Source organism: Passer domesticus, chromosome 1, assembly GCF_036417665.1.
Source record: "Passer domesticus isolate bPasDom1 chromosome 1, bPasDom1.hap1, whole genome shotgun sequence".
NCBI lineage: Eukaryota > Metazoa > Chordata > Aves > Passeriformes > Passeridae > Passer > Passer domesticus.
This window is the reverse complement of record NC_087474.1, coordinates 32,842,913-32,866,119: the sequence shown is the minus strand read 5'-3', so window position 1 is coordinate 32,866,119 and position 23,207 is coordinate 32,842,913. Positions and strand designations below refer to the sequence as shown.

The window sequence follows — 23,207 nt, the reverse complement described above, 5'->3', positions numbered from 1 at the left end:
GTGCTCTTCTTCTTCTACAATATTCATTAACACAAGTCACTTGTACAGTAAATATTTATTTAACTTTAAGATTTATATAGTGTCTTCCCCTACAGCATCTAGGTGGTATTTGCAGAAATTAAAAGCATAAGTTATATGAAGCTTTCAATAGTGTTTTGCATTAAATTGCTACTGTTGTCAGAAATAAATCAGCTATATTGTCATGAAGTGAAATAAGCCTAACAAAACCCAAACAAGCAGAAGTACAAAATCAATCAACCAAAAGCTAACCAAATAAATGTGGCTTGCATAAATAAAAGCAAGAAAGATTGGCTATCAGCTACATCAATGAAATACCTAGACATGAATGAAAGCAGGCATCATTAATCTGCATTGATTGCACTTGTTTGCTGGGCCTTGTGTGCTGCCTATCTGACCCGAATGCTCGCTGGAAGCCATGCTGCTGGTGTTGTTTGTAGGCAGATGTCTGTTTGCAGCAGAGCCAGAGTTAAAGGCGAGTGCTGAGTTTAGGAATGTGAAAGGGGAGCATTTTTCTCTGGCAGCAAAGGCAGTTTGAAGGGTTCCAGTCTTGTTGATAATTTTCTCCTTTGTCTCTCTGTTCATCACTGCAGTGCTTGCTCAAGGGCAACCATCGGTGCAATTTTGCTATATGGTCAATCGGTGACTTGTTTCAGATTAAATACCTCCAAAAGCACTGTTAAAAAAGAAAATCAGAGAGAATAGCAAGCTCCGTCAGTATTGCATTGATCCACTTTAGGACACAATATCAAAAACCCCTAAACCAGCATCACTGAGAGACCAGTGACCTCTGGGAAGGAGGGGAGAGGGAGAAAGCTGCAGAAAGCTCTTCCGTTGGCTCTCCTTCCAGGGAAAATGTTTGTGCAATTACACACCAACTTAGGGAGTCGTGCCAGTCTTCATGGTAGCTGTGGGAGAAAAAGGTACCTTTCAATTTGCCAAGTCCCTCAGATGTCTCAAGCTGACTCTGGTCAGTAACAGATACAGTGCCACATGTGAGCTGCTGTTTTTAAAGCTCCCTGCACCATTGCTTCACTTTTGCTTTTCGCAATGGGCTACATGTTCAACCCAGGGTAGGGTGAAGCACTTAAGCCGCTGACTTCACACATCCAAGTTAGGAAGGCTGCAGTAAACAATGGCTTTCTATTTACATGCATTGTTGCCACAGGTTTCCTTTAATCGTGGATTTCTCCCATAACAAAATACACAAAGAGAGGGAGGGATCCTGGATCTGCCACAGTGCTTCCAACTGAGCACTTCCCTTTGAAAGATGTCAAATTTATCCGGTGCCTACATAGAAAGCCAAGCACTCTCAAAAACCAAATCCACTCTCAGAGCACTCTCTGCCCCATTACCCATTTTACCTTTTTTCTATCTGGTTATTTAAGTTCTGAAGTGTGCTGGATTAAGTTTGGTTTTCACTTGTACCCAGCCAGAGAAATAACATTATCCATCTGTAGAAGAGAGCAAAAATGAATCCAGAGTGATTTCCCTTGCATATCAGTCTGACAGCCATGACTCTCCCTGCTTGCATTAGGTGGGATTATTTTTCCCTTTGTGAAGAATCAGTGGTTTGACTTATGGTATTACTTAGCATGATGATAGTAGTGCAGAGACCATCTCTTATTACATCAATTGTTACAATTTGGTAACAGATTCAGATATAAAAGAATATACCTTAGAACAGCATTTTCCTGTCTTTTTCCTTTTAGAACCACATTGTGCTTTTAAAAAGATCCTTTATAAGTCCCTGCTAAGGAAACCCATGTGCATTATTCACCCCTTTAAGGACCATCTTTGGTGAAATAGGTTTCACAAGCAATGTAGTGGGCTTCATAGGAAATTGGATTTTTTCCCTCACTTTGTTGTACAAAAGGTTAAAATTTATTTCTGTTTGATCGTGCTCACCTCAAAGATGTCCCCTGCAGGCTCTGTCTGTTGGCAGTTAACATGGGTTTAAAGAATGCTCTCTAGGCCATTCTGCAGCAAGAAAGTAGTAGGTCTTACATGGAAATGCAAACAAAACCTTTAAAGCTTTTGATCTTCTTGGGGACTTGATGAAATCTCTTGAGCAAATTGAAGGATTACATTCAACAGCAAATATGTACAAGTATAACAAATTAACTGTAAATGATATAACCGATCTAAAATGGAAGTATAAGATATTACTGTCTTATGGCAGTATTTGAACTTTGTATCACTGAAACTCAAGGATATTTTAAAAGCAATGGTAAATGACTATTGACTACAAATATTCATTCAAATGCAAAAGAGAATTGCTCTGGGGTTTCTTTTCCTTTAATCTCCTTCTGATTTGATCTAAGCACATCCTTCTAACCTTAATGCAGAGGGGTGGGAGGGACTGGGGGGGACAATCTGTGAAATTCATACTGCTAATCCCCTGAGGACTTTCTAATCAGACAAGAGCCACTAGGGAGACAGTTTCCTAAAGGTCTTTTGTTTCTCCTCATGTAAAGAACACAGAGAGCAGGTACTGCTGTGCATGGTACACTGAGACTTTTGCATGGTAAAACAATAATGCTTTGAAAGGCAGCAGGATTACCATATCTTCTTGTACTAATTGTCATTCAAAAAGGTGACCTATAAATTTCCCCCTGCTTTGAGCAGAGGTGGTGTGGTGACCTGGTCAACCCAGGTTCAAGTGTCATTGATTGGATGATGATGGACAAGGAAGAGTCCTTTGCCAGACATGAATCTACTTGACATTTCACTCATCAAGCACCTTGGGTTTATTTTCTAAATCAGCCTTTTCTCTTGCTTTGCTTACAGTTTAGCAACAGTGGCATGCACAGGCACATCATCATGTTTGCATCTGGTCCCAGTTCTTGGGAGCAAGCACAAAGGAAGAAAAGCCTAGGGAAAATTTTCAATCCACATAACTTTTAAATGAATGGGGTGAGCAGCAGTCAGGACTGAAAAACGGCGAAACTCACATCATTAGGAACTTCAAAAGAGAAGGACTGCAAAGCCTCTCTTGCAGCATCATCAACTAATTTGTCTTTCCTTTGGGAATACTTCTGTTCAAAACCCTAGAAAATAATTCACAATCAAGATAACAGTTTGAGAAAAAAGTCAAAGAGATCACCTTAATCAGGCCCTTTTGAAGTTAAATGTACCCCACTTCAAGACATGTAAAGTATTCTTAATATAGGCAAACATTAAACAGATGATGTGCAGAAATCTGCATCTTTCACTACTCTTGTGTTCACAGACAGGATTACAAATCCATGCTCTCTACTGAAATCATGCAATCAAACCTTTCTGACTTGTGGTTTAATTACTATTGCTTCCTGAGATATTTAACAGGTTGCAGATATTAAGACACAGTTTTAACATCAGCCTTTCCAGTTAAACAGGTATAACCTTGAGTGTGAAGTAAGTAGGAATAGTGTATTGGCATTGAACAGAGTGCTTGGGCCGCACAGAAAATATGTCACTAACCAAACTGGCACTGAAAATAGGGTACAGTCCTCCTCTCCTTCCCATGCAAACAGAGCTGTAGTTTTACGATGACAAGAGTGCTTCATTTGATATGAATAACTGACAATCAATAAAGTGAATGTACCACAACACTCCCCCTGCATCAGGAGCAGAGAGCACGTCAGCCTGGCCACTTCTGTATAAAATAGTGGCAGAATGGGCACTGCTGTGTGATCAGGCCTGCCAGTGGCCCACCCTGGGGCCGTGAGACACAAAATGGCCTGGGGGAGTCAAAGGGAGCAGAGCACTTCTGCTTATCAGGAGGCAGCTCTGTCCTATCAAGCAGACTGAGCCCCACGGAGTGCAAAGCCTTTTCAGCACTGATTTGCCCTGTCAGGATGACAGGCTTATCTGAGACCTCCCCATGGCTGGCCAGGAGAGATATCCAGGGTCTGGTGCATTGAGGCACCACTCCTCCCTTCACAAACTTACCACCGGGGTTGAGCTCCCACGTGCTATCATTCCCAATAATGACAGCAAGTGGTTTGGCTAGCTACACCATGCCACCAAGGCCCTACAGAATGCTCATACAGGATGAAGCTCTGAATACAGCTGGTTCAAATTTGCAAAGAAAATGTTTGCTCACTACAAAAAGCAGCTGAAAAAAGGGACAAATTCATGCCAAGTTTAATGATTTTTTTCTTTCCCCAGAACAGTTAAAACATTTTATCTCTTATTCAAGAATGTTTTAATTTTTCCAGGAAAGAGGAGGTCTCTTCCCCTGGATCCTAGCGTCTAAATGAAACATCTTCATTATACAAAGTTGATTCTTGTTCTTTAAGGGTGAAAGCTGTAACTTCACAGTGAAAACGGAGAGTACTTTTAGGTGATGCAATATTCATCTTGCAGACTGTAAAATCAGTTTTCTCAGCTCTACTAATGTACATACCAGCTTTTCTACTAATACAACATGATAAAAAAGGTCTTGAAAAAATGAACAATTCTGATACATGCAAGAATACAGAAACATGTTGTTTGGTACTCACTGTTGAGCAAGCACAGACTGAATATTAGGTATGAGATGATGGAAGAGCAATCCAGGAGGCACTGGCACTGCTGATTTAGATGCATAATTTAACAGGTGAAAGAGAGAGAGAATCAGTTCCTTGGCTAGTTTTGTAGCTGTCTTTGGTAAAGTGCACAGTGTCCACATAAACTAACAGTAATCCGCAAAATATGGCTGGGTAAAAGTAAGCTGCAAGTAAAATACAGCATGAAGCAGTGATTTGGAAGCATCAAGGCAGAAGATAAACATGGCCTTGAATGTTTTTTATGAGGACAAGCCAGGAGTCCCCATCATGTGGATAACAGAAATTCCTGGCAGGACACATGAGGTCTCCTATTGCACAGCCTGGTATCTGACTGTTCCAGCAAGGGCTCAGTGTGGCCCTTCCTCATGCAGACGCAGTCACAGGATTTTCCTCCTTTACATGACTGATAATTTTCAGGATTACTTCAAGAACTTCATATATTTGGCACCTTTATTTCTCTCTCAGGCTTGGATGAAACTAGCTGGGAAGCTTAGAGGAGAAGGAAGGACAGGCAGATGAGGGCCTGACTAGCAAGTGGACAAACAGAAAATATGGGATCAGTGCCACGTGTGACAACCAGCCAGACAGAGTGATCCCACCACTTATCCTAAAAGCCACACACTCTTCTCCCCTTGCCAGTAGGTCATGTCCACCTTCCTCAGCTTCTCTTTTTGTTCATATGTTGTTTTACTGAAGAATACCTCTAATCTAAGCCCAAATCTGGTTCAAGCTGCAGACCAAATTGCTTATTTTAAATCTCTACATCTTTGAAAAAAATGACATGTCCTGCAGCATTGTTTAAGTACTGATCATAGCAAATAAAAACGAAACCAGCAGAGTAAACCTGGCTGAAGACAAAGCAGACGTTGTAAGGAACAGCACTGTCTCAGATTGAGCCTGCACCATTTTTCTTGAGACATATTTTTATTGATACATTTTAAAGAAATCCTCAAATGAACACCCATAATTAGAAAACGAATAAAACCCAGTGCACATGCTTTAAAGGTGTACAGCACCCCACAGACAGCTCTTTCTTTGTTCCCGTTTCCTCAAAGCCAGCTTGTTAAGTGGCATTGCAACCTCACTGCTCCTCTATGGTTTTGTGCAAGTTCAGCCAATAAAAAGCTAGGAATTTCCCATCTTTGGTTATGAAAAGGAAGTTTCCAAGATTGGAGTCACTGATAAACTGAATAACCCCTTTAAAAATTGCCTTATTACTTCCGTCTCCTTCCCTAGCTTTGAGCAGAATAAAATATTTATATGCACCCTGGCAACAGCCCAACTCAAAAATATTATACAGCTGGTCCTATTGATTTCGAGTCCTGTGGAATAAATGCCTATCCATGAAAGTAATGGAAACAGAAATAGCAGCCCAAGTTATAATATTTAAAATGTGTGTTTTAAATACATATAAGAATTCTCAAGTAATGAACTTTGATCTTTTTGTTTTAATCACAGCTGTAATACATGGTCATATCCTGATTTAAAATCTTCATAAAATAATCCTGTTCATGCTAAAGGATATGCTTTTCTGATGGCAGGAAGCAATCTTGTTTGGCCCATTTCTGCATGGATTTCCTTAATAACAACTATTACAATATTCTGGATTTGAGATGGGCTGTACAGCTTTCTTTCTTTTGATTTTATCCTTTAGATTGTAGCATAAATGCTAAGTAAAACATTCCACTGTCTAATTTTAGAACAGAAACTATGCCTACATAAAAACGAATATTTTAAATGCTGAGAAAATTAAAAAAATTCAGCGTCAACTAAAATACAAATGAAGCCCAGGGCACTTGCTACATTTTGCTTTTTTAAAAAAGGCATATAAACAAAAATCCTTCACAGCAAGGCTGCACTTAAATTCATGTTGGGAAAATATATATGAATTCTCATGCACATGAAATGAAATGATTTTCAGGACTGGTTTGTCTGAGTAAGCAGCAGCTATATGAGCTTTGAAAGGGAAATTTATCTGGAGGAAAAATTATTTTTGCCAAAATGATTAAGCATTTGGAGAGATGACTGTCAAAAAAGAACTGCAAACTTTCTTGGTTAAAATCTTTATTGATTAAATTCCTGCAAAAATATTCATAGGACAAAGTCATAAACACATTTTCTATTCCACAATGCAATGAAAAAAATCACATATATCAAAATAACTTTATAGGTAACTGTAAATTTCAGTCAGATCTGATGATACAATAAATTTCATGTGTAGGAGAAAAATGAGGGTATTATATTTTGGAAACATATACTTCTTAATATTACATTTAGGAAGCATACATTTTAAAAAAGTATTTTTTCTCTGAAAGGATTCAAAATAATTTTTTAGAAATGTAAATTAGGCATGATATGGTGAAAGGCTTTTTTAAAGGCCTTTTTGAAGCAATTGTAGATATGTCACAAGACATAAGATGTGCTGTTCTCCATTAAGACTCAAAGCAGAACAAAGCATAGGACAGGAGGTGTAAAGGGAAGGAGGTATATGAAAGATTTGTCTTTGCTCTTGCTATAAAATAACAAAGCTAGGTCTTTCATCAGATTTTTGTCACTGAGCAGAGGCACAAACTCCCCTCCTCCTGCAGCAGGCCATAGTCTTGATGTATGGCTCAACCACACAAAAGGTTTGAAAAATCCAAGCAGCACCTTTTATGTCACCTTTTAAGAATTATTGTGTAAAGGAGTTACCAGGATGATTACAGAATGAAGGGTCATCATCCAGCCTGTAGGGAGCTACCAACCTGTGTCAGAGTTTGGACCTGACTCTCTGCGAATTCCTGAGATGTGCCACTGTGTTTGTATTTCCACTACGAATCACATAGCTTTTATTTGACTGGAATCAATAAATTGAAAATATGTTATTCAACTGAGTCACTACTTAACATGCTATTTTTCAGCAGATTCAACAGTCTTATCAGCGTGTGTAAACACTCTGTGACTATCTCTTAAGCACTAGCAGAGACTGTGATAATGAAGTGCCTGCTATTTAGACATTATTTCCTTAATAACAAAGTTATATGGAGAAGACTACTCACAGCTTGGCAAGAGGTTTTTATTTTTTTATTACTAGCAAGGTTTTGTTTGATTTTCAGACTTTCTAAAAACCACACCCTCCTAAGGAAGTCTGCTGAACAGCCACCTGGTCCTCAGCTGTTCTGATGTTAACACCCACCATGGCAGCCTGTGAAAAAGCTATTTCTTCTTTCATCTCAGGAAATTACTGAAAGTAGCAGGCTACCCATAATTTGAAGACTTGGGAAATTAAAATATTTGAGAATTTCTGATCCTGGGGGAAATAAGGCTAAATACTTCCTTCACACTTTTATCTGATTTAGAAAACAACAATTGTGAGATTAGGAGGTGGAATATTTATTTCAATGAACTTTCATCTCTTTTTGCTTTAATACCGGTGAATCCAGCAGAGAGGAAAGACCATTTGTCTATATATTAACTAAGAAAAGGTTCACCTAGTCAATGCTAACTACTGTAATCATCCCCTATTTGTAAAATTAGGCTCAGCAGTTTTTGAATGAAAAGATTTTAAGGATTGAAAGTGGCATTTACAAACAATGCCATTTCTCCCAAATCAAGTCAGCCCTCTTGCTTGACTAGAAAACTGCTCCTTTTCCGGCACTGACACCATCCTTGACTTAAAAGCTGTTAAAGGTCTCACTCAATAGAGCACATAAATATAACCATATGGTACAAAGAAATGGAGTCACTGCAGAGAACAGAGACTAACAGCCTCTTTTCAAACTCTGCCTGGTCAGAAACTGCTGAAAAGCAAGTGCAGCTTAATCTTCATCCAGAGCCATACCTCTCCAGGGAATCTGAGGCTCAGTTGGTTTCTGCCCACAGTACAACCATCTAAAGGGATGTCGTGACAAATGAGAGGTGAAATGAAGTCGACTGATATCCTAGCAGGCTGACAGCACAGAGATTTGATCAATCACAGAAAAAAGAGATTGCACTGCTGCACACTATTTCAGCTCAGAATAATTAGTTTCAGAGACATCCTTGCCAAAAAAAAGGGGAAAATTGTGACTGCAGACTAAACCAGTTTGTAACTAGCATGTTGACTGCTTACAAGGCAACTGAAAAAAAAAAAAAGTTTTAGTATAGTTTGTGGCAATCCAGAAACAATCATTTTTTGAGTCTAAACATTCTTCATGTAGAAAATATTAATGAAACAGTCATGCATGTTCATGTCCACTTCCCTGGAGACAGCGTTCAAAACCCGCTCGTTCTACAACTTCTACCAAATTTAACAGGCAAAGATCACTGGAAACTTAGTTTATTTTCCTCAAGAGATTAGGTAAGTAAACTGAAACCACTAGAAGCAGTATAAACCTCCAAGGCCAAGTTATTAAAAGAAATTTCTACATCCCCTTTCAGGATATTTTAATCTATAAATTGTGCCATTCCGCTCCCGTCATCTTGCAATGTCTGTCTGGATTGTGCAGTCTCTGATAAGACAAGTACATCTGACAGTAATTTGTATATTTAAGGAGAATACAATGTACCCTGGAAAGATGTGAATTAGCAGGACAGAAGACAGCTGCCCCAACAACCATTTCACCCTCTTTATGAGCTTACTGCAATGCCTGTTTTCACTTCAGGAGCCATACTGACTACAGCGTTATGTTTTTCCTCTTCTGTGGTAAGGATTTGCTCTCCTGTTCTGTCTTCGAGGGAGGGAAGGGCAGTCAGATAGAACATGATGTTTGTCCTGCAGTTCCGCTTGCCCGGTCATCTGCAGCAGAGCCACACAGATGGTGAGTTCCAGCTTTTCAGGACAGTTAATGTTATTTATGCTGCTTGTCTGGCATCTCCAAAAGTGGTCCCTGAGCAGGCTGTGCCCATATTATGCCTCCACAACATGAACTTTCTACAAGCACTTTCTCAACCACTCCCTCAGACATCATTGCTTAGGCTTGATCAGGATGAATGCAGGCATAGGCAGGTGTCTTAAGGAGACATTTCATCTGGGGGGCACAGAAGTGCAGTGGTGTCCTCAAAGGAGAGAAAAGGACAGGTTTTCCTATTGCAGGGACAAACATGGTTCTTACTTGATAAGCTATCTTTGCTCTTGTTATCTCCCTCTGTTTACCTTCCTCTTCATGGCCTGACAGGAAGTCTGGAAAAACAAAAAACTCCACAATATAAGCGTTTCTTCCTGTTGTTTCTGCTTCAGGGGCTGGCATACTAGGAGTGACCCCACCAGCTTACTGCTTTGGGAGAGGAAAGGTGCCGGAGCTACCCAGAGACTTCCCTCAAACTATGCTCTTCCTTTCTGTGTTTCCTTCTAATTGCTTGGAGTATTGCAAAATTCTCCTGTAAACCTTTGAGCCTTTTGCTGAAATATGCTCCTTGCAATAACACAAAGAGGTTTTGTTAAAAAACCGCAAAATGTGTACGAGGAAAATTTTGTCTTGGCCGCTTGAAATTTCTGCTGGGAAGAGAATTCCCTTTCCCCCCTCTTTTTATGCCTATCCCTACCAAACACTTCATATTTTCTATTTCTTTAGTGGAAGATTCCTGTGATTTACAGCCACCCCCCAAACAATCTGATATTTCATCATGAATTTCACCTAAGCAAGTGGGTACTCAGGAAAAAATCTCTGCAAAGCTTTCATTCTAAGCAAAATAAAATGGAACTCCTCTCTGTATTTCGTTTTTAAAGCTGAAATAACTGAGGAGGTGGTTAGACTTAAGCCTAATAACCCAGAATAATGAACTATATTTTTACATTATGTGAAGAGGGGAGAAAAACCAGCCAATCAGTGACTGAATATTTTCTAAGAATCCACACCCTATTCCTCTCACAGACATAGTATTCTATAGCAATATCTAGACACTGTCTGTTCTCCTTTTATCCTGTTCTAGTTTCATGCTTGAACACTTTTAAAGCAGGAGATACTCAAGGGCCCAACTGTTTGTTCATTTTTTTAAAAAAGACAAACTAAATCTTGTCGCTGTGCTTTCTAACAGTCAAAAAAAATTAAAGTGATAAGAAGAAAGAAAAAAAACTCAGCTATGTTTATAGACAAATCTTGTTCTGAGATTCTGTCATATCTTGCTAGATGCATCATGACTAAGTGCTGCTTTAAGAAAAGAAAAATTAAGAAATCATTAAAAATGTATTGTATCTGTTCAATTCAAGGCCCTAGTAATCAACTTCAGACCCCCAAGGTCACTTGGCCAGCTTGTGATTACAACAGCAACTTCAGCACTCGGTATTGTCCTACGGCTGTGGCAGGTCAATGGAAAAATGTTCTTTAAACACCATAAGCATCTGATTGTGCAATACCTAAATCAGTGTCATTGATTATTCACAGTGCTGGACCGCTCAAAGCTGGGGAAGTAATTAGGGCTTTTTGTGTGGATTATCCACTGAGAAAAGGTCAAATAACTACAAACAGTGTCAGAAAACAGGAGTCACCAAGGACCTCAGCCTCCGTGATCAGTTAAGAAATGCTAAAGCAGGGTTTGATAATGATGTGCTTATGCCAGGTTCTACAGGATTTGATCATTCTGTCATAGAAATCCAATGAAGCATGAGTGATGGCTACTTTTTCCTTTGAAGCTTGCCTCAGGTCCCTGATGCCCATCAAGCAAGTTTGTCAGTGAAACTTGACTGAGAAGAATTTAAAAGGCAGTTTTTGTTCCAAGGGGAAATGTACATATGTATATGTATATACATGTGGGTGTATAAGCAAATGACTGACCAGTCATTTTAGACACATAGTTTCTAATTTAGATCAATGTACTTGTTTTGCTCCATATTTTGTCCTCCCTACAGAAAAACCTCCATTTGCCAAAGGGCCATTCTGAATCCTCTCACAGAGCTTTTATCAGAATACACCTCCCAGATCTCCAAATGGGAAGTCTGTACAAAGAACAGCCTTCTGCTAATGACTTTCTCCCTGCTGAAATGTGAGAAGCAATAAAAGAAGTCTCCAATTTTGTAACAGCATTTCCAGCGTTTGCTGAGTTTACAGGGGTACTGCTACTTAGCAACACCTTGTAAATTTAATTGCTAAGCCAGGGTGTACAAAGCATTCCAGTTCCATATGGGAGCCATTCCTTGCAGACCTCCTTCCCTGGGAGTTCCCAATGTTGTAAATCTCTCCCCCTCCTCCCATCTCTAAATTGCACTAACACTTTGGATGATTAGAGCTGCAGCAGTGATCAACATTTTCCCCTAGTCATTCCTTTCCATTGATCATTTAAATGAGGGATTATTCTGTTTTCCTATTTTAGCCCATGGATCAATTGTTTAAAACAATAGATGGAGGTTAGCTCAGAAATTTGGTGCATCAAGAGAAACAAACAAAGACGCTCTGTACAGGGAAAAGTTACTTGATAATAAAAACCAATGAGAGAGGAAAAACAACAAAAGGAAACAAGCAAAAAAGGAATAGTAGGAGCTAACAATATGTAGATTTGGCAGAGTAAAAGCAGGATCTAGTAATGCCTATAATAAAAATACTGGAAGGGAGAGTGGGATGGCACTACTCAGATGGAAGTAATAGAGGCAATTCACAACCCTCTGGCTTCTACTTCATCATGGAAGAGTATTTCTAGTGTGCAATGAAAGCTTGATGGCTTTATTTTTAATGGAAGTCTTATGCCACTGGAAAGAGAATTGGAAGACTGACAAACTTTTGACAGGCTGAGCAGTTGGGTCATCTTGTAGGACTTGATGGATAAAGAGCTTGGAAAGAAGAATAGGTCCTCTCAGGCTCATCAAACATCTGAAAGTAGAAATGTAGATATTTAGTGGGGTTCTAAACCTTGGACTTATGGTTTTGGAAAATAAAATAACTTGTCCTGGTACAGACAGCATGCTTAAAGCTAGCAGGGTGGTCTATTTTCTTTAAAATGTCTGCTTAAATATTGTTTTCTGGAAATTTTGTGTGTCACTTTCCTCTGAGGACCCCCACTGAACTCAAATGTTAATGATGTGGAATAAACATTTCATGACCACATGTGAAGTTAGGCCAAGTGCTATCATGTAGGACTGCAGCCCAATTAATATATTTATATAATAAATTCCACAGGGTGGTTAATTTACTGTTAGTCTTCTTAAATTTGTTATGGTTCCATATTTGTCACAATATTAGATATCAGGCCCAGGTGTTTTGCAGACCTCTGGATCATTTTCATTTGGCTTCTATTTGTTTTTCCCACCTCCTCTTTTTCTACTGAGACTAAAGAGGTACCTCAGGTACAAAGCAGGAGGAGTGATGAACAGGCAAAAAGCCATAACACACAGAGCCAGCCACAGTTTATCTTTGCCAGTGTGATGTTCCAGACCTTCTGATACTCTGCAGGACAGTTCATGATGTCGACATCTGTTACTTAGAAATACATGCTTGGGAAAACCAGAAATTAGATAGGAGTTATGAAGGGAGAGAAAGGGTATAAGTTAACATTTCATGTTATTAAAATATTCAACCCAGAGTAAAATGATGTAGACATCACTTAAGCCTTAGAAGAAAGATCTGCTGTAGAAATAATCTATTCATGACATCTTCTTTCCCATCCCCAAAGTCCCAGGAAGGAGCAATGCAGCATCTCTGTTACTGAATTTATCACAGAAGGGATATGCTGCAGAAAGGCTGCTGGCACCAATTTTTGCAGGTATCCAGCTCCAGAGAGTTACAAGAGGCCAAATGGATGCAAAGCAGAGGAGGCCCTGATCCATGCATTTCCATGGCTCTTGGGGCACTAACAGCCAGTGGGAGGGTGCAGGAGGCTGGGGCAGCAGGGCTGGGTCGAGCTGCTTGGCAGTCCTGCCTGCTGGGCACAGGCTGAGCCAAGAGAGAACTGCACATCCCCTGGCTGCTCTGCACCTTGTCTGTACTGTGTGCAAATACCTGGGCAAGCAGCAAACATAGCTTAGAGCAGACTTTCCTTTCCAGGGCAAATTTGGAAGCTGTTCTGTTCTGCAGTTAATCCTTAGCAGGATTAGGAGCTTTATCTCTATCTGTGTAACTGTGACAGGGAGATTCCACTCTGGCACTTTCATCCTCCATACACAACAGAGAGGATTTGAGTTAGGCACCTACCTTTATTCCAGTCAGTAAAAATAAGTATTGCTAAACTATTTTATCAGAATTTTATTTTACTTTCCACTATGACTTGCACAGTAAAACTTTATTGTAACATATTGCAACTAAAGGTATATAGCTCTCCTATCAACAGCTGTATTCTGATTTGTAGTCCAATAAACTTTCTTGCTGCAGATTTCATGTGTACAGTTGTGTTGAGGTGTAATATATCACCACAGCATTTTTAAACTCAGAGTAATAATGTATTCAATTAGGCTGGAAATAAAACATCTAGTTTTCCTTACAATAAATCTTTTACTAAAACCTCTATATCACATGCTCAACAAGGAAATAATACATGTCATTCAGACTAAGGGTTATTGTAGACTGCTGAGGGAAACATGCAGTTCTGGAGGTTTCATCAGTCCTGTGAAATTCTGCAACACGGTAAGTGTACAAATTAGAAAAGGATGTAATATGTTACTAATGACACCTCTTGGGATATTCTTTGAGCACATATTTACTGGTATGATCAGTAGTCTCATTTAAGCTGCAGGAGTTGAAAAGTAATAGAAAAGTTGAGTGAAAAACACCTCTGAGCTCATTAGATGTGGTTGTAACTCAAACTCAGAAGGCATTTCTTTTCTTCTCTGTCATTCTTCATATTACTGGAAATATAGTGCTTGAGCTCCCAATAAAAGCATTATACATGATCACATATCTACAGTCTCTGCAAAACACGTTTACACCTCAACATCTGTAGCAGTGCCACAGCCTGAGCAGCACCCTAATTCACCCCAGATGTCTCTTTAAAGGAAATACTGTAGTAGGGCTACTGTTCATAATGTTTTCTGAGCACTGCCTTCATTACTTTGAAAGACTTTGATTTTTCAAGTGTCACAGAGATTTGCAGTCATTTTTTTTCCCCTGTGTAGGAAAAAGCTATATCACATGTTTAAATGTAAATAAAGATTTTGGTAATATTCACCCCTGGAAACGTCAGTTGGTGAATATATATCTACCCCTATTCATCAGCTGTGTTATATAACAAGGAATTCATTATAGGCAGTCTCTGTGCAGCAGAGCACACACACTCGTGCCAGTATTGTATCGGATATTGCTTTGAGCGCTCTCGGAGTGCGGCGTGCCAGAGCTCTTTACCCACGCTTCAGTCAGCATTCTGCCGGCTCAGAAGGGTGCCAGATGCTCTGCAGTGTTTGGTGATGCTCACTTCACAGCCAGGACTGTGGTGAATGAGACTCCATGAGGATGGATCCCACACAACTCCCTCCCTCCCTCTCAGATAGTGTGGCGCTGATGGTGCTCAACAGCCGTCCCAGCACTCCTCAGGAGGGAACAAGCCAAACCAAACTGTAGGGATCCACAGCACCAGAAGCACAGAGAAGAGCCAACTCCAGATCCAGATTTCTACGGACATGCAGGTTTCCCTTGTCAAAATTATACCCACACAATTTCTGACCCATGCTACCTGTACTTATCTCAGAGTCCCTAAGGAGCATGATCAAACTCTGGCCACCACAGAATTACAAAATATTTGAGATTGGGAGGAACCTCTGGATCTAATCCAACTATCCTGCTCAGAGCAATGTCACCTGGGGCAGCTTGCTAATTAATAGTCAATATTGCCTGGTCTAGTTCCAATTATCTTCAGACATGAAAGTTCTGTGACCTCTCTGGGTAAACTTGTTCTAGTGTTTGATCATCCTCATACTTCTTCAAGATGAATAATCCCCCCTTTCAGCCTCTCCTTATGGATCAGATGCTCTTTTCCTTTAATTATCTTCATGGCCATTTTCTGAGCTTGTTCCAGTGTGCTCAAGTCAATTGTGTACAGGGGAGCCCAGAACTGGACACAGCCCTTCAGGTGTGGTATCATCAGTTCTGAGTAGAGAAAAATAATTACCTTCCTCTACCTGCTGGTTATCATCTTCCTAATGCAACCCAGGATGCTGTTAGCCTTCACTACCACCCTGGCACATTGCTGGCTCATGTTCAGCATGGTTTCCACAGGGATTGTGAAGTCCTTTACTACCAAGCTGCTTTCTGGATGGTTACCCCCAGCCCGTAATTGGTGCATGGAATTATTCCATTTCAGCTCAAGAACTTTGCAATGCCCCTTGTTGTAGTGCAGGACTTTGCAGTTCCTCTTCAGCTAGATCCCAAGGGTGTGGAGGCTGCTGAGTCTGGTGGTATGTGGCTCAGTCTAGTGGGACATTTATTGGCAAAGGTTCACTGCTTTTAGCAATATCAGCCCTGACTTTGGAGCTATTTAATTGCTGGAGATGCTGAAATGCTGGTAGAGACCACAGCTACTGCTCCAAGCTCATGTGAGAGCCCCTTCACTCTGGGCCCCAACCGTCAGTACCAATGCACTGGTATTTTGGGCTGCAGTGTTTAAAGATGTGAAAGTGATAAATAAATGTGGCCATACCTGTTGTGTGCATACGATCACAACTGAGTGACTTCAAGACCAGAATGAACATTTTAATTTCTTGTTTGCTCTCCCTCTCCCCTCCAGTTCAATACTACATTAAGAAAAGATCCAGCCCTGAACACCTCTTGAAGAAAAATCACACTGATGTCAATTTGCTGTCAGGTAAGAAAACAGTAAGATTTCTTCCTTTTGTTTACTTTCTTGTATAGTCTGTTTAGCTCCTGAGCCCTCCAAAATGTGTATGAGGACATTCCGCAGTAATGGAAGGATTCATATACACAATCAGTATATAAATAAAATTAGTCTTAATTTAAATATGAAAGCTGTGATTTCTTTGGGACAAAGAAAATGGAAATGTACAATATATATATTAAAATATGTAGCATATTTTTAATCATTCCAGCATCATTTTCAACTTTCTCTTCCCATGAAACTCAGTTAGGCAGCTAACCAGGGCACTTGTAAAAGCACTGCACTGCATGGCTTACTGAATAGTCTAAATGTTGTGGGGAAAAAACTCAAATAATTCTTCACAGTTCATTTTTTAATTTGAGGAAAATACAGACACGAAAAAGAGATTTAATTTCCCATTAAGGTATACCAAATTGAAACCTTTCTAAGTGGGTAAAACAGTGACCAAAATATGAAAACGGCTCTCATTTTTTTTCTTTTGCACCTACCATGTAGATATTTTTCAAGTGAGGTAAGGGTCATGTTTTGAATTTTATGGAATACATTCCAGTGGGGGGAAGACAGGGAGAAGAAACAATTAGGGAGAGGTTGAGCTGACAGTGCAGTTTCTTTGCAGTGACAACCACATGTATTCATAAATATTTTACAAGTGCAGCTTTCAGACTAGTAAATTTAACTGCCACATTAATGCAGCTTGCAAGTTTATAACATGGACATTTGTGTGTTGTGAATGTCCAGTATTCTGTCCATGGTGACAGTAAAAGGTTTATATTTTGAAGGCTTTTCTCCTGCAGAGTGATTTCCAGATGTAAGGCTCTTGTTTTAAACTGCAGCTGTGCTTCTTGTATAGTAGTACAATGCATCAATTATTAATTCCATTGAAAGATGTCTCAAATATACTACTTATGACATATTCTGTGCTGTCCATGAATGGAGCAGAATCTTTTCATGTCCAAGAACACCATAGAGTGGTCTCAGGAGCGCAGCAGAAGAAGTTGTATGCTTTTTACATTCAGTGCATTTTATTATTAGTGGTACAGAGGTTCTAAAATGAAACTGATGAAAATAAATGTTGTAATCAGAACCAATTATGAACAAAATGATTGCAGCTGACATTCAGAAATGTCATCAGTATCATGAATACCACTACTCAGCATTAAGACTGTTTCCCATAAGTCAGTGTTAAAATTAGTGGTCACTTGAAGAGCTTAAATATTGTTCAGCAAATGGTGTGGATCTTTCCACTTCTTTGGCTACTGCAGGGGAAGAATAAAAAATGATGTCCTAAAAGGAAGATGACATTGTTAAAGGGCTGACTAGAACTCAAAAAAACTTAAAGGGTCTGGAAATGCACAAAGAGAAGAAGTCAGCAAAACTGGACTTTGTGAAGGCAAATGCCATGATCACCCTAGAGAGCAGAGATATTTTGTATTGAGTCCCTACATCTAACTCCTGGATTCTGACATAATGACAGAAATGAAGAAAGGTCAAGTGGAAAACAATACAAAGTAAGAAAGAAGTTTCTTCTGGAAATTTCTAACCTGTTGTGAAACCTGATTTGCCCTAATCCTGTACTGAAACTTATTTTAATCTTTCACAAGACTTATACTCTTGGCTGCAAAACCAGACCCACCCCATGAGCTGTCATGTCAAGGGAGCATTAAGCCCATGTCAAAGGATGTGGTTTGATCCAGCTTGTCTTCCCTACAGCTTCTGCTGATGGCAGTTCTGCAGAGCTTTTGATGAAAACTAAATCTTCTCATCTCTGGCATATTCCTCATGAAAAGACAACAACAAACACTTCAAGCAAGAAGGTATGCACTATATGCATTTTCCTCTACAAGCCAAGGTGAATTTATCCCTGTGGACAAATGCTTCAAAAAAGCTGTCTGTCAATAGAATTGATGTCTGGCTCCTTGACTGTTTTCTGCCAGAGTCCAATCCTTTCAATATCCACCAATCTGATTAATCCTTCAGTAGGTAGCAAGATGGTGCTTATTAGAAGAAACTATTCTTTGCAATGAAATGGGCTGCACCCTAAAAAATTCTTCTATTTTACCCTTTGCATGCACACATCACAATAGTTTGCAGGCAGTTACAACCAAACCCACTCTGGATTATCTCTTCTGGATGACTTGGTTTGAAGAATAACACCCTGTAAAATCAGATACTATTTCTTTCCATTGTTTCTAACGAAGGGAATAAGACCAGTCAAGTGTTTGTTACAGCAACTCATGAAAGCTGCTCTAAAACTGATTGAATCAATTTCCCCTCTATCTTGTTCCTTCTGACCTGAGCAATTTTTAAGAGTTCAAGCCAAGTAAGTGCAATCCATGACTGACATTATATCCATACATCTCCTTCTTTCCCTTTCTGTTCCAGGAGTTCTACTGTACATCCCAGAGGACTAAGTCTTCCAAGCAAGAGGCAAGTCACGTGGGAGGATATAATGTGTTGGAACATGAAATTCAATTGTTATCTGTAATAATTCCCAAGATACTCAACTTTCTCACACCATAGTGCATGCATATGTGGTAATTGTTTAACTTCTAAGTGTAAAAACAAAGTATAGCTTAATATATTTATTGTCCAGTGTCTTACAAGTGAATGGGATAAAGACACAAGGAGGCCATGAGCCTTCCTCTAGGTTTTCTGTTTACACATAGGTATGTCAAATATTCCTGAAGTGGGAATTGTCTAAGAAAAATATTTTGTTGAAGAAACAAGATGGCCAAAATCCAGATAAACTATTCTAATGCACCTCATTATCTTACATGCATATACATTCAAAATGGAAACTTCTCAGTTATCCCAGCAAGGAAAAAATAATTATGTTACTGAAATGAACATGATGATATTGCATCTGTGTCTTACCATCAGCCTCCTTTTCAGAGAAGGTCTTATTTCTCTCAAATGTTCTAGGTGGTAGGAAAAAAAGTTAGTTGTACTTATACTGGGACCAACCTTGCCCTGCTACCCTGCTACAACACTTAATTTTTTTCTAAAACCTCTTTGAAAACCTTTCTGGATTTGATTTATTTTTCATCCCAGTCCCAGATAGATACAGGCAATAAGCAATATGCCCTCTGCTTGCTCCTTTCCAATCTTGTATGCACAGTTATTAATCTTCATAATGTTTCTCAGACAGGTCTTTGTTCCCTAATGACTCCAGGCACACCTTTGGGCATATTAGTAGGAAAAACCCCTGGTGTTTTTCAGGACAGATTTCCCATAGTTTAGTTTATGAACCAAGTTCTGAATGTTTACTTAGGCACTCATTCAAATTTAGACTGAAATTTTTAAAAGTAGCAAGCAGTTGCTGCCATCAGTGTTGCATGGGCTGAGACTTTTTTTCCAATGTATTTTCAGCACTTAAGAGCCTAACTTTTTGTTGTAAGTCAATGTCACCGAAGTTGCCTAATCCCATTTTTAAAGTGAACCTTTGCTGTGGCAATCATTTAAACCTAAAACGTGGAGTGAGTCAACGCATACATCCCTTTAAAAATACTACAGAAATTGCAAGGAATTTAGATTACATGCCATGTTGCCCATCTTCAGAGTTCTAATATTTTTGTTTCAGAAAAATGAATAAAAGGAAAATATACCTCATGTATTGTAGTGTCAGCCTACCAAATGTCCATTAAATATGGAGGACCCAAAGTCACAACATTTACAATAAGATGTGATTTTAAAAACCACATAGCAGTAAAAAAAGTCAGTATTATTCATTAGTCCTACTATTTAGAATTAAGGAACAAATTAGTTAAATTTATGAAAGTTTTAACTTCTTCAAAATGGCTTTCTTTCACCATGTTTTGTCTAAACATTATTTATTGAAACAATTTATTAAGCAAATTCATATTTGGAAAAAAAAAATTGTAATTTTCAGGCTAACTACCTTAACTCTCATTGTTGTCAGTACTGCAATGCCTTCATTTGAAACAGGTGCTCCATGGACTTAATTTTAGAATTGATTAACTTTTTACCTTCCCATTTCCAGACGTGGAATAATACTTCACCTATTCTCAGAGTTTGTCTTACTGCTTAGGGAACTTATGCTGAAAAGGTCTTTCTCTTGTGAGCTGGGACACAGCTTTGCAGGACAGGCCTAGCCAGACAACATCTCATTCAACAGAAGATACTACACTAAATATTTAAGATCTCCTATTATTTTTAGCTATTACCCATACATTTATTAATAGTTACACTATTATGTTCATTCCCTCCATCCTTTATTGCTCAATACTCTTCTGCCTTCCAGTTTGTAAGGGAGAGGATTTACACATTAAGTAGGCTTGTATATGGAAAAACAGTATGAGCAATTTCTTGGGATGCAGTCTTTGTTGCACTGACTGAAATGCCAAGCCTCCTGCTGCCTCAATACTTTTTAGCAGTTCACTTTATTAGGTCCCACCTGTGAAGTGAAAAGGAATACAATTATTGAAGAAAGCTTGCTTTTACTTGACAGGTTTCAAGTACCAGATCTAATTATCATGCCATAAACTGACAATTTCAAAGGATAACGTTCTGATAAATACTGTGTTAAAGCCAACACATTAAACACATTTCCTCATTATGCCAATTGCAGTGGAAACAATATTTTCCTTGCCATGGGCACATTAGAACGTGGTCAGGCAGAAGCTGTAATAAAAACAGGTAACATTTTTATTATCATTAAGGAGAATATGTTCAGCTTCAAACATGGAACTGGACATCAATTCCTGGAGGCAGCTACTATCCATAAGATGGGATTTTAACTGAGCCATCCAAGAATATGGTGTTTTTGGTGCTATGCATTTATTTGTGTATGTCTATGTATGTGCCCAGTACTGTATTGGAAACTTTTTGGTTTAAACCTCATTAGAAATAAGCAAATATTTCTCAGCTATTTAAATTATTTAAAAATTCATAAAAATATGAAGATGAATGTAGAGAGGCTGAAGTGTGAGTCCAAAAGTTTTAAGACCTAAGAGAATCCACACTGAAAACAGCAGGATCTTTCATACATGCCAGACTGCAAAAAACCTCCCTCAGAAATCAGCCACAAGAAAAAAAACTGTTTTAGTAGATCTGGTGCTCAACTTATTTAGAAAGAAGGCAATATATTTTGCAAAATAATAGATCAAAGGTAACTACCTGTTTGTTCTTCCATGCACTCAGAGGACCCATGTGATCTGGAGTCCCTTACTTGAGAGCTTCTCCTGTCCAGAGAGGCTGCTGGGCTGGTGGAGCTTCCCACGTCCCTCAACAGTGGTGTACTTTTGCAAGCAATACCTGGACATACCCAGACACTCCTTACAGTGAAAACAAAGCATTGCCTGTCTCCTCAATTTCCCTCCTTGATTTAGGAACATGTAGGAACTAAGTGTTGAGCTTCACATCATTATTTATTTTCTTTTATAGAAAACTGATAGATGCAGCTAGCAATCTGTGTGATAAAAGCACTATGCCTACCAGTATGCCATTCCCACCCTTTCTAGATAAATGTGTGGCATGAAATGTGACAAAAACTGTGCCAATCAGATTCTCCTCCTACAGTCCTGCTTTCAGATAAGCCCTCTACAGTGCTTTACTTTGCTAGTGTCACAAAACCAAAGAAAACTAAATATGGAGGAGACAGAGATTGAGAGAAAAAGGACAATCTTTTGAGTAATACAGCCTTCAGATCTATGTTCATGAAGCCACAACACAGAAGATTAACAAATCTTGCTGCAGCCTTCCTGAGGTACAGATGATACAGTCTGAGAAACTTCTCTAAGCTGCTACTCTTATGCTACTGAATCTTTTGAAGAAAAAATTAATGATGTTTTGAAGGACTACAAGTGAACAAGGTTTCTTCCACTTCATTTCTGCTCTCCAAGGGACCTGATTTTGCTGAAAAATGAGTGAAGAAACTGTCCACAGGGGTTTTCACCCCAAATGAAGTGTTTGCTGTTACGCAGGACAGTGCTGGGAAGCATTGATGTGTTGCATTTATTCAAGACTGTGATACTACTCTAGTACTGCTGTATCTTTGACTCTCACTACATTCCCATTGCTATCAGACTCATCTCTTGATGCATCTCTGAGAAGGAATATACATATCTGTGTCTTGGTGCTGTTAATATGTAACTCACAAAGATACTTTAGTTTAATCATATTGCTGGCCAGCAAAGATCTGTTGCATAATTTTGGCAAAGCATCAATACCTTTTTAACCACATGGCACTCACACATGTCAATTTTTATATTCAGAGCCATGTCCCATCAGGACAAGAATGTGAAAATTAATTCAGATGACATGCGGTTGGTATGGTAAAAATAAACAGTGTTCTGACATATCTCAAAGGCATTTGCATAACTGCAAGGTGCAGGTGTTTCCAAGAATCCCTGGCATGGCTTTTGAATGACAGATTATTTAGCTTCAAGCTTCCTGGCCAAAATACATTCCAAACACTATGGAAAGAAAAGAAACATACCAGCTCATATAATAATTTCTAAATATTACTGTATCAGATGGTGATGACTTTATGAGGAAACTACAGATAAACTGGGGGGAGAAAGAAAAATCCCAAGAGAAGGAAACTGTAAGTGTGGATATGAATCTCAAATACATGAGACATTCAAATCCTTTGGATTAAGTTTCTGCACTAACTTGGCAATGTTTTGAGATAGACAATTATTTTCCTGTTGCTTGCAGTTGCCATGAATTTACTGGAAGCACTGACTCATGCTTAATTAGTGGTGCCTTGGGTTATTTTTTATATTGTTTTTATGTGTTTATAGCATCTGCTATTTTTAAGGCATGTTATTGTTCTTCAGACGATTTCGTTGGGATCTGGCACAATGATTGTTTCATAAGATATTGAAACCTGAAAAAAAATATTTTCAATATCTTGCTATGACTTAATTCCAAGCAGACAAATCTATGGATGATAAGCTTTCTTCATGTAAGTCAGTTCATCAAGTAATG

General features: G+C 39.0%; 1 long non-coding RNA gene across 1 annotated transcript in view; it reads left to right on the top strand.

Annotated features, from left to right (window-relative positions):
• The window catches only part of LOC135287522 (uncharacterized), a 51,105-nt gene extending 33,040 nt beyond the window's left edge, over positions 1-18,065 (top strand). Inside the window, exons 2-3 of the long non-coding RNA XR_010351181.1 lie at positions 16,149-16,226; positions 17,967-18,065. This is a non-coding gene — a long non-coding RNA (uncharacterized LOC135287522). The remainder of the gene's footprint in view (positions 1-16,148; positions 16,227-17,966) is intronic.
• Positions 18,066-23,207: the final 5,142 nt, after the last annotated feature.